This window comes from Anolis carolinensis, chromosome 4 (genome assembly GCF_035594765.1).
Source record: "Anolis carolinensis isolate JA03-04 chromosome 4, rAnoCar3.1.pri, whole genome shotgun sequence".
Classification (NCBI taxonomy): Eukaryota; Metazoa; Chordata; class Lepidosauria; order Squamata; family Dactyloidae; genus Anolis; species Anolis carolinensis.
The window spans coordinates 49151112-49163894 of NC_085844.1; the positions used below are offsets into that span (position 1 = coordinate 49151112).

Below are 12783 nucleotides of genomic sequence, written 5' to 3' on the forward strand. Positions count from 1 at the left end.
CTCTGATTGCAAGCAATTAATTTGTATTGAGTGCATTTGTTTGACTCATAATTAGTAAACAAACCTAAACAATTATGGCCCATTAATTTTTTATGCTGTATCAATATCTCATGTTTTTCCAATAGGCAATATTTGAACTAAAATATTTGGTTAGGCACAAATATTTTGAAAAGCAGACTTAAGCTTAAGTCCTTTAGCCAATTGTGTGAAAGTCAGCTCCATTGAATTTAATGGAATAAATTTTTCAATTAGACACAAACATGCTTAAAATGATATTTAGTGTGGATGTTTATCATATTCAAAGAATTACAAAACTCTTCTTAGAAATTATACCTATTGGCTGTCTCATAATTTTTAAAGACACAGCAGCTCAATAACAATTTATACTATTTAGCTTTTGGGGAGAGATGAAGGCACATTATTAATTTTAGCGTATCTAAATTATTGTGCATTTAATTGTACACTCCAACACATTTCTGTTTAGAAATATGTCTCATTTGGCTCAGTGGTCTTACTGCAAGGGCAGTCTAACAACCTCATCTCATGGAGGAAAATGAGCATCTTAGCACACTGCGAGGACACCTCGTCCTTAGTCTGCCAAATGCCATCACATGACGTAAGGAACTTTCAGCAGCACTCTGTAGGGGAAACATCCTGACAGCATGCTAGGATGCTTCCCTGGGAACACGGGAGGCTTCCCATGTTCCATAAAGAAGAACAGGGGGAAACAACGGTTTCCCCCCACTGCCCCACAGATTCACAACACAATGTGGCGAATCCCCCTGCTGTCCCTCATCAATGTGATGATGTCCTAAAAGTATATTTCCAAGGGATATTTACATGAAGGAAGTAAATTACAACTTTTAGAACAAAATATTATATTGTTATCAACTGCCAATTTAATTTATATTTGATGGATTCACTATGCTAGTTATTCCAAAATGTGATTCATTTCTAAAAGTAGAACACATCTTGCTGAAATATAAAACATGATGACATTCTCTACCTCTATCACTGCTTTGTTATTACTGACAGAAGACAATTATTGCAAAACTATTCAGGTTGCTGGCCTTAATTTCTATTGATAGTTAAGATCATAGCTTCTCAAACTGTGTCTTCCAGATGTTTTGGACTTTAGCTTCCACAGTTCCTAACATCTGGTAAACTGAATGGGATTTCTGGGAGCTGAGGTCCAAATCACCTGAAGTAGCACATTTTGAGAAACACTGGTTTAGACACATGAACAAGCAACAGAGGTGAAGCTTTAGGATGAAATACACATTTTTGTTGTTCAAAAGCATCTCTTGTCAAATGAAGGAAGGGGAAATGTGAAAAGACACACTTGTTATCGAAAGGTGTGTGACACAAAACGTTAGAACAAGCAGCAGCAATGTCCATCAAATTATAACCCTACATGTTAATGTCAGAAACAAATAAAATTCAATTTAAGTCACATATGACAAAGGTTGGCTAGAAGAAGAGGTCAAATACGAGGCCACAGGGTGTATACAAAATATTGCTATAAAACTGTCAGCCTCCAGGATCTGAGAGGCTCATCAGAACTGGAATGATTGAGACATTAATCTGAACTAGAACAATTTCCCAGGAGGGTATGTGTGTGTGAAGCTACAAAACTATTTTTAACACTTGCTGACATTTGGATATCCCGGGGAAGTGATTGGCATCAATGTTACTGACAGTGGCAGTATGAGGAAGTGTTAAGACCACACAGAAAAAGTACACATCAATGATGTTATATTTACATTTTATAGGTGAGTACAACATGACAAATCATCCTAAGGATAAAAGATGTCTGTCATCCCCCACAGAAAAATCAATAGCCTTTTTTGTAGTTTGAATAAGTATCAATACACCTACAGAACAAATTATATCTGGAAGATCAGTATTTCTTCATGGTCACCATTCCTTTTATCAGATAAACATCTACACCAAACCCTTGCTACTAAATGTCAGACATGTCCATATACTAACCCTGCAAAAAGAACAACCCACCCATTCATAATTGGGCACAAACAAAAAGAAGCAAAGGAGTGAAAGAATGCTGAGATGAGAAAAGCTTAAGCTGAAGATCATAAATCATAAAACGCTTCTGCTTAAGAGATTTGGTTGGCCCTTTCTAGATTCTGCTTTAAGGCATTACTAAGAAGTACTATTTTCTGGCTCTCTATTTTAATTTTATTTCTGTAGAGTATCCAGGATATTTTAAGATCTTTTATAAATAATAAATTATAATGATGATTAAGATGACTGTGCAAATGTAACAGATTTATCACTGCATCTTTGTCAGTTATAGGTAAGGTATCCTACAATGTTGCAACAGATTATTTGTTTATTTGTGTTCCAAATATACAGGTAAGGGTAAAGGTTTTCCCCTGACATAAAGTCTAGTCGTGCCTGACTCTGGGGGTTGCTGCTCATCTCCATTTCTAAGCTGAAGAGCTGGCATTGTCCTTAGACACCTCCAAGGTCATGTGGCCGGCATGACTGCATGGAGTACCATTACCTTCCCGCTGGGGCAGTACCTACTGATCTACTCACATTTGCATGTTTTCGAACTGCTAGGTTGGCAGAAGCTGGGGCTAACAACGAGAGCTCACTCTGCTCCCCGGATTCGAAGCACCGACCTTTTGGTCAACAAGTTCAGCATCTCAGAGGTTTAACCTGCTGCACCACGGGAGCTCATCAAAATATACAACATGAAGCTATTTTTCCCATTATGTTCTATGAACACAGAATTAAAGCAAATAGATGTTTGCGCTATATATGGACAAATTAAGCAGGCTCTTCTCAAAGTTATGTCAACAGTTTTATAACAATTATTTTTTAGTTTGTCATTATCTCGGTTCATTGTACTTATAGAATATTTGAGAGGAGTGCAGTGGTTGGGCTTCTAATTCATTTTTACTACAGTTACAATGCAAATCCACATATATTCTAAGATGCCTAGTGGCCTATATACATTTGTTTAGCATAGGGTGTCCAGCCTGAAACTTGGAGACAGCTCTTGCACTTTTAATGGTTATAGAGAAAGTGGAATTTCTGTAGCTCTTACATGTCAGACAGCAAAATAAAAAATAACACCTGCTAAATCTCCACAAATATGCAGGTGTGGTTTTCACTCTGACAACTTTAGTTTAGAAGGTGTCTTTTTTTCTTCCTGAGTTCCCTGTAACCTCTTATAGCCCCCCTGAAACAAGCTATGCAAGGAATAAATGGAATAGCCTAAACATTTTGCACTGAGTAAGCTGAGCTAGTCCTTTTATCCAAGAATGCTTTTATCCAATAAGAAGAATCTTACTTTATACTAGTCCCATTGATTGTAGGTCCATCCCTGCTGTTTCTCCCTCAAAACTGTCAGCAAATATATCCTACAAAGGAGGCCTTGCTGTAATATACAATGTCTACCTGTTGAGCTACTTCTGTCTCTCAGTCCCATAGAGAAAAGGACCAGCATCTTATCTGGAGATCTCCTGAGCCCAGGAGATTAACATATGTGACAGGTCACCAAATACAAACTTGCACAATTTCCTTCTAAATTATGAGATGCAAACTACTTCCATATACTCCTGTATGTCAACCTTCTGCATATTTCAATGGCAGGTTTGGGGGACAAAATTATGCATTTTGATGGGACCCATGGGCAAGTCAGGAGTCAATCTGTAAATAAAGAAAAGTGTTATCCATTACTGGCTTCCAACCACTTTCCTACTTGTTCAAAAAGGCCAGATGCGGTGCTACGAATGAGAGACTAAAGGGTGTTTGTGCTTCTTTTAGATTCTCCCAGGACAGACTTAGCTCTCATTTTTCAGGAGAAAGAGGTGGTTCCTTTTCCGACAAGAGTTAAGTAACTTACATTGACCATGGATTATTTAATCCATGTTTTTGGGTTGGTTTTTTGAGTAACATTTCTAAATGAGCACACACAATAAAATTATTTGCTTGTATTTCTGGTTTTGTTTTGTTTTGCTTTTATTTACTATCTACTTGTAATCAACAAAGCTATATATTCTATCACCAGTGGCTTCATTTTACTTCCTCATTGAATTTAGTTTGGCTAAGACCTGAATGAATCAAAAGCTCTAAAATAATAGATGAAGTTGTCTCATCAGTTATCTTAAATGAATACGGCACAAAAACAAACCAAGGACAAAAGTCAGTTTAATTATTCATCAAGTATTTCCCCAGTCTGCAAACCAGAGAAATGATATATGCCTGCCAACAATGAACTCAAGCTAGCATCACTCTCTATCAGATCCAAAGGTTAAACTTCAACCTCAAGCTATTCTCAGGAAGACGTAGTATTGTCATGATAAACTGTAACCTACCACTTGAAGACTTGATAAAGCAGCGCCAAGAGGAAAACTGGTAGCCATCCACAGATTCTTTCAATCATGATTCTTCTTGATCCTTTACAAGGAAATGGAAAATAAAAACAGTAACAACAAGAGGCATATGTTAAATATATACGAGAAAAAAATAGTTGCATTCCAGACCAATATTTTATTTTAATTGTATGCATGGTGAAAAACCCAACCAGTCTTTATGCATGAGTTTTAAATTTGTGTATTTAATCTCTATTTTCTGTATTTTAATATATCTTTTATAAAAATATATTTTAAAATGTATCTTTTATGAAATACATCTTAAGATGTGTATTTGTGGTATTTTTACAATGTATATGTGTTTTAATTATTCTGTAACGCACCTCGAGCCATGAAGAAAGAATGGTAAGAATTATTATTATTATTATTATTATTATTATTATTATTATTATTATTATTATTAATGAGAGGAGAAATTGCAAGTAGGATTTGAATCATCTCACATTTGAAAAAATAAGTAAGATATGATTCCATTGAAGCATATATTTTAGATTTTATTTTGTGAGATACTGTTTTTTTTAAAAAAGGTTTTCTGGTTATTTTCCCCACTATAATTAGAATTATCGTAATTACTTGTTGTTGTTGTTGTTGTTGTTGTTATTGCTGACCTAGATTGAGTACTGGTAAGTATGTAGGGAAGAAATAGCACAGATCATATAAAAGGAAAGAACAGACAAGGGACATCATCACATTAACACTGATAAACACTGTATCAACGTGCACAGGATGTATACTGTAAGGACTGGATGCATACTGTATGTACATGGGATGCGTATATCCAGATTCTACTTTATAGTACTTAGACTCTGTTGTGGTTCAGTCTGATGATGAAGGGGGATTTGGGTTTATGCAGGCTGACCATGGAAATGTTGATGAGGGACATGTTGAAGGCTCTGAATTGTTAGAGAGGCCACAGACTATCATTGAAGCAGAAGCCTGTGATAAACAGACTAGCAGTGAAGCAGAAGCCAGTGATAAGAGTGACCTTTCACAGAATTCAGAACATCAACAGAGTTCAGAACATCAACAAGTCCAAGGTGTCTCTGGCAGGGAGTCAGAGGAGTCTTCCTTAGATAGGGATACAAGGTTAAGGTTAAAAGTTCATCGTCCCAGAGGTTCTCTTAGGATAGCTGGTAAATGTGTGGGAACCCAAGGACAAAGGAATGATTTTTTGACCTGTAAGCATGGCTAAATAAGGGAGAAACAGGGAAAGATTTCAGACGAAGCAACGTTGGTTTTGGAAGCAGAGTTCCTGTCTTGTCTATGCTCATGGAAAAGTATTCTTGCTTTTGTTCATGCTTGGATCTTGGATTTTGGATTGTGTTTTGAAGTTCATGCTGCCTTGTTTTCAGGATTGATTTGCTATATTGGAGACTTTGAACTATATTCTACAGACTACCTTTGCATTTGGATTATTACCCTCTACTGACTGCCTTTGCATTTGGATTGTTGCTTTTTACTTACTGTCTTTGCATTTGGATTATTGCTTTCTTTACTGATTTTTATTCAGACTTTGCTATCTTTTATCAATAAACTGTTTAAACCAAGTCTGCTGTGGTGGAGTGTGTGTTAAGAGCAAGGTGAACCAGCGCTAAGGTGCAACAGACTCATGATACCATGAAATGCTGGCTCCTCCCAATGCATTTGAATGCCCCTCTACATCCCCCCTCCCAATATTGTGTAGTGACATGGCCTGGAAGTCTCAAACTACTGTTCCCATGACATTTTAGAAGATTTTGCATCTGCATGGTAATAGGTTTCCCTGATCACTAGCCTTTGGCGCAATAGCTAATGGAATGCATATTGTTTTTACAATCACAGAGAAAAGCAGTGCCTTAGAAAAGTTTTAAATTAAAAAAAACACACAATTAGAACCCCTTGTGCATTTTTTTTCCATTTCTGAGACCTTTTGCAGACAGATTCCAAAGGGTTACTGATGAAAGAGGACAAATGTGATATGATAGGACCCATAGGGATTTGCATGCCAAGAGACTCAGAAATGGAGTATAATCCAATGTGATAAGGTCCAAGAACTATATTAATCTGATCTATATAAGTTTCGTCTGGCATTAAGCAGCAGATCTTGGAATTAAAAACTCACCTATTATCCAACACACAATTCCAACCCCAACCCTGTTCTGAGTTCAAATTGTTGTTTTATATACTAGTGGTTTTATTTTGTATTGTATTGTGTGTTTGTTTTATGCATTGTTTTAGGTACTTAGTGCCATATGTAAGCTGTCACGAATTCCTTCGAGGAGATGGAGGCGGGGTACAAAATAATGATAATAATAATAATAATAATAATAATAATAATAATAATGTGTTGTCGAAGGCTTTCATGGCCGGGATCACAGGGTTGTTGTATGTCTTTCGGGCTGTGTGGCCATGTTCCAGAAGCATTCTCTCCTGACGTTTCGCCCACATCTATGGCAGGCATCCTCAGAGGTTGTGAGGTATGGAGAAAACTAAGCAAAGAGGTTAATATATATCTGTGGAAAGTCTAGGGTGAGAGAGGTCAGTATGAATGTTGTGTAGTTAATCACTTAAATTAGCATTGAAAAGCTTATCTGCTGTCTTCTTCCTGCCTCTGGGGCATCCTTTGTTTAGAGTCGTTAACTGCCCTTGGTTGATTCATGTCTGGAAATCCTCTGTTTTCAGAGTATTGCTTTTTATTTACTGTTCTGATTTTTGAGTTTTGTAATACTGGTAGCCAGATTTTGTTCATTTTCATGGTTTCTTCCTTTCTGTTGAAGTTGTCCACATGCTTGTGGATTTCAATGGCTTCTCTGTGTAGTCTGACATGATAGTTGTTGGAATGGTCCAGCATTTTTGTGTTCTCAAATAGTATTCTGTGTCCAGGCTGGTTCATCAAATGCTCTGCTATGGCTGATTTCTCTGGTTGAATTAGTCTGGTTGAATTAGTCTGGTTGAATTAGCGAAGGACAAGAGGGATCCTCTCTCTTCTGCAGGAGTCTACCGGATACCATGCAGCTGTGGACAAGTCTACATAGGGACCACCAAACGCAGCGCCCAAACAAGAGTCAAAAAACATGAAAGGCACTGCAGACTAATTCAACCAGAGAAATCAGCCATAGCAGAGCATTTGATGAACCAGCCTGGACACAGAATACTATTTGAGAACACAAAAATGCTGGACCATTCCAACAACTATCATGTCAGACTACATAGAGAAGCCATTGAAATCCACAAGCATGTGGACAACTTCAACAGAAAGGAAGAAACCATGAAAATGAACAAAATCTGGCTACCAGTATTACAAAACTCAAAAATCAGAACAGTAAATAAAAAGCAATACTCTGAAAACAGAGGATTTCCAGACATGAATCAACCAAGGGCAGTTAACGACTCTAAACAAAGGATGCCCCAGAGGCAGGAAGAAGACAGCAGATAAGCTTTTCAATGCTGATTTAAGTGATTAACTACACAACATTCATACTGACCTCTCTCACCCTAGACTTTCCACAGATATATATTAACCTCTTTGCTTAGTTTTCTCCATACCTCACAACCTCTGAGGATGCCTGCCATAGATGTGGGCGAAACGTCAGGAGAGAATGCTTCTGGAACATGGCCACACAGCCCGAAAGACATACAACAACCCAATAATAATAATAATAATAATAATAATAATAATAATAATAATAATAATTATTATTATTATTATTATTATTATTATTATTATTATCCATTCTGGGGAAAATCCTGGAATATTGTGTCCAATTCTTTAAGATGTTGACAAGCTGGAATGTGTCCACAGAAGGGCAACTAAAATGATCAAGGGTCTGGAGAACACTCTATGAAGAGCGGCTTAAAGAGCTTGTTTTCTGCTGCCCTGGATGCTAGGATGCGGAACAATGACTTTAAACTACAGGAAAGGAGTTTTCACCTGAACACCAGGAAGAACTTCCTAACTGTGAGAGCTGTTCGGGGCAGTGGAACTCTCTGCCCCGAACTGTGGTGGAGTCTTCTTCTTTGGAGGCTTTTACGCAGAGGCTGGATGGTCATCTGTCGAGGGTGCTTTGAATGCGATTTCCTGCTTCTTGGCAGAGGTTGGATTGGATGGCCCGTGAGGTTTCTTCCAATGCTATTATTCTATGATTCCTGATGTGACTATGTGGAATCCACATGAACCCAACCATTCTGTGGTATCTGAATTACATGGCAGGTTTCAATAGCCCCTGAGCAAAGCTTTATTTCAAGTGTCTTAAAGGGAACCTTCATAGCAATTGTAGAAATGAATCCTGCCCCAGAACACATTGCCACATCCACCAAGATGTGAAAAAGGCAAGAAATCATTAATTGGGGATATAAAAAATGTGGACAAGTCAGACTAGAGATCTAGTAAAGACAGGGAGGAATGAAACTGAGGGAGGAATTGGATATATGCAAACACTTGCTAAAGTTATATTTTGTGCTGGCTTTTTCAAAGTCAATGACTGAAATAACTTCACTGGAGAAATATATTAATATACATAACAATAATCAGGCTTCCAACCCCATCCAAACCTTCATGCTATCAGTAGGGTTTTCTATCCAAAAATTCATGTTAACAATTCAGAAGAGTACTATTTAAACAGTTTGCATAATTTAGGGGGCGGAGAGAAACTAGTGCAGTAAAGTTAACAAAATACAATAAAATCATTTGTTGTGTATGACAAAAAAGCATGCTGGAAAGAAAGCATTATAGACTAAGATAATTGTGCTAACTTCCTTTTCATTCAGCATGAGGTTGCTGAGGTCTCTCACAACCAAATGTTTACTTGATGTTTTATTTATTTATTGGAGCAAATGCTTTGAATTTAATTTTCTGGCAGGCAGAATTTCAAATCCTGCAAGTCTCATCCATACTACATGAAAGAAAGCCAGAGGGTTGGGTGGCAGCCTCCCTGGGCACTGAGACTTGCAGTATAATAGGTAGGAGACTGCAGTGCCAAGCAGTTCCCCTGTCAACTATAAAGCTTTGAAGTAAATAAAAGAATTTATTCCTCTTTGTGTATGACACTATATGCTCCACTTATCTGCAGTAAGATCTGGCATTATGTAGTAATTCCATTGTCATCACATGAATCAGAGAGAACAGCTTTTCTGCATAGCACACAATAAAATAATTAGAATAGTAATAACTCAACATTTAAGTCTCTATTTAGGGAGAAAGAAGGGATAAAACTAAAGTAAATAAATAAAAAATGTAACGTGGTATGCTTTATGTGTGGATCAACCACTTATTTAATTCAGCAGCATTTTAATAATTTTAATTCAGTTACTTTATATTAAAAAGTTCCATGCCACTAGACAGAGGATGTATTAGAAAGGTGAATTGAAATTCTATAGGATGAAGAGAAATAAAGTTCCCACAATGTATTCAGTCTCAAGAGACACATAGTAAGACAGCTTTGGCTTTGAAGAATGGGCAGATAAAAGGCACAGAAATCTCAATTCACTTTGTAAAGATAGACTGCTGGGCTACTATGGAATTGAGAGCTAACGGACAAGAAATATTTCAACATATGCAATTTCGGCTGCAAAATGGAAGCCCACAGGGGGTTGAATACAGACTTATCCGTACTTATTATAGACCTATGATTATAGATCAGAACCAACAGGACTGTTCTACTTCTGCAACTGCCTCTGTTAGCAGAAGGAAGAGCAAATATATACCAGGGGTTATGTGCCCTTTGGAGTAGGTTTCCAGACAGCATAAGAGTTCGAATGGGAAAGAATCTGGAAATAAAACCTTGCCATGTTAATAGATATCAATTTCTGTAATGTTGGATTTAAGTTAACAGGTATACTGCAGAACTTAGTTTTCAAATCAGAGAGCTATTTTACCTTCAGACTATTCAAGGGGTTTTACTGACACATTCAAAACAGGGTCAAACTGATATTCTTAACATTTAGGTACCCCAAGTGGATAAAACATTTCCTAAAAACAGTTATTTTCTAAAAGAAGAACTTGATGACCTAGTGGTTCATTTGATACTTTAATGTATTTCCTGCAATTAATTAGCAATTTATCTTTCAGATCTTCAATTTTCAGTTGTCGTTTTGCATTGCTATATACTGTGGCAGTGGTTCTCAACCTGTGGGTCCCCAGATGTTTTGGCCTTCAACTCCCAGAAATCCTAACAGCTGGTAAACTGGCTGGGATTTCTGGGAGTTGTAGGCCAAAACACCTGGGGACCCACAGGTTGAGAACTACTGCTATATAGTATAACTTCATATCTGTATTTATTAGTTTTTATAATTATTTTATTTCTGTATTACTTAATGACTTAAGCCTATATCTACCATTTCTCCTGACAAAAGACCCAACAAAGCTTTCAACATATATTAAAACAAACTATAGCTAAATATATGATAAAGTTTTATTTGTTTATTTATTTTATAAAAACTTCCATAATGAGTTATCTATGAGAGAGAGAGCCAAAATCTAAACTGAAATTCATTTATGTTTCATATACATTTTATGTGTGCATATATTTTATACACTTAGCCTGAAGTTAAGTTTATACACAGTATTTTTAATAATGTTGTGCATGAAACAATGTTTGTGTACACTGAACAATTAGGAAAAAAGCCACTATTGTCTTAGCCACCGACATGGACTATTTTGGATTTTGTAATTCCAGATAAGGTATGTTCAAGATGTACTTCAAAATACTGATCTAAAACAGTTTGCCACATACCCTTCTAAAAGACCTTTCTGTCACAACCAGCAAAGGGCCTCTTTAAATAAAAATGACTTTGTACTCCTTGCAGAAAGAAGAAAGGACTACTGAGCCTTCCATGTCAGAGAATGACACAGCCTGAGAAAAGCCATCAAAAAGGCTCTTTTGCATTCCCACACTAAACCTGGCATTTTTCCAGAGTTCTAGTTTCCATAGTAATTCACAGAAAATTGGCACTATGATTTTAACAAAAGTTTCAAATATTAAATATATGAGACAGGGTTTGAGTTCATGGAAGTGATGGCTGAGAGATGGAAGGAAACCATATCTTAACCACCAGAAGAAATGTTCAATCTGATAACCACATATGCAAAGACAGAACAAAAGTAAATATAGACTTTCTATTGCAAAAAGTCACCCCCCCCCCCATTCTAATGCAATCGGGGGGGGGGGGGGTGTCACTCAAAGTTAACGTGGCAAGAACTAAGATACTAGATTCAGACTGTTCTTGAACCTTCCAAGATGGGACAGTGCAATGTACAGTACTTAGAAAACTGTTACTAAGACTGAAATTGTATAAGAAAAATACTGGGAAAGGCAGGACATCATATAGATATTATGGGGGGAGAGATAACTACAGGTATAACTCCTGCCACATCTTGAGATTTTTGATGAGTTTGGGGTGCCAAAGGGCTCACTACAGCACTGTAGGATAAAGATGAGAAATAAGCAAAAATCAGAGAGCAGCACCCAAGATCTGAGAGACTTTGAATGCAGAAATGTCTTTCTTTTGTGAAAGTTTTGGTCCAAATCACTGTTTTAACATAATGCTATTTTAAATGACTCCATCTCATACAACAATTGATGGCATAAGTATGTTAGCTAAAACTACTAATTAACTGTTGAATAGCAAGGAGTAGGACATAAATGCAGCCTAGCAGTAATGGATATGTCATACATGCAGAAGACCCCAGCTTCAGTTCCTGTTAGATTCTTGCTGGAAAATAGCTGTGTAAACAATGCATTACTAAGCTATAGAGAGCAATGGTCCAGTTCAGATTAGCTTTGGTAAGAACTACTTAATTCTTATCCATTTTGAATTTTACCCAGTTCAATACAGCTTTGCTCAGGACCAACCTGGTAAACAATGTCTCACATTTTTCTAATGCTAGCATTCAGCTGGCTCTCCAGGCTAGTTTGCACTAGCTTGTGTGAGTTCAGCTGCCAAGCAGCTCCTTACTATTGGCTTCCTTCCCCGGCACTTCCTCCAAAGTGGCTAATTGAACCCCCAGTGCACCTGCTCCCACAGCTGAATGTCTTGAACTCCAGGATATTGGCTATTTCACAGCATGAGTTGTTAAGGGATGGCAACACCTTGCTTAAAATTGATCTGGCTTAATATGAAGGAAACATTCACCTATGTGAATGACAAATCCGTTATATCCTGGCCCTTACCCACATCGAAATTTGCCCTATCATGTTATAGTTTGATTTCCATCCCATATTTATCTTCCCTACCTGCTTTATCTATTTGATGTATGTTCTATTTTGATATAGACACTCTTTTTATCAGTTTGATTGTTTGCCCATTTATGTCCATATTGGACCTTTTAATACTGTGGATGATTGTTTATATTTTCTGCTCTTAATTATGTTTTTTAAACTATGAACTGTTTAATTTGTTTTTA

The 12783-nt window shown here is 37.0% G+C and overlaps 1 protein-coding gene across 4 annotated transcripts in view; it reads right to left on the minus strand.

Moving 5' to 3' along the window:
* Positions 1-12783, minus strand: part of sntg1 (syntrophin gamma 1) — a 290079-nt gene that overhangs the window by 137654 nt on the left and 139642 nt on the right. For 3 of the 4 annotated variants that reach the window (XM_008114859.3, XM_008114861.3, XM_062980381.1), the window contains exon 3: positions 4347-4428. The exons of the other annotated variant lie outside the window; for it this stretch is intronic. The gene's annotated coding sequence lies outside the window, so the exon portion shown is untranslated. The remainder of the gene's footprint in view (positions 1-4346; positions 4429-12783) is intronic. 4 annotated transcript variants of the gene reach the window in all.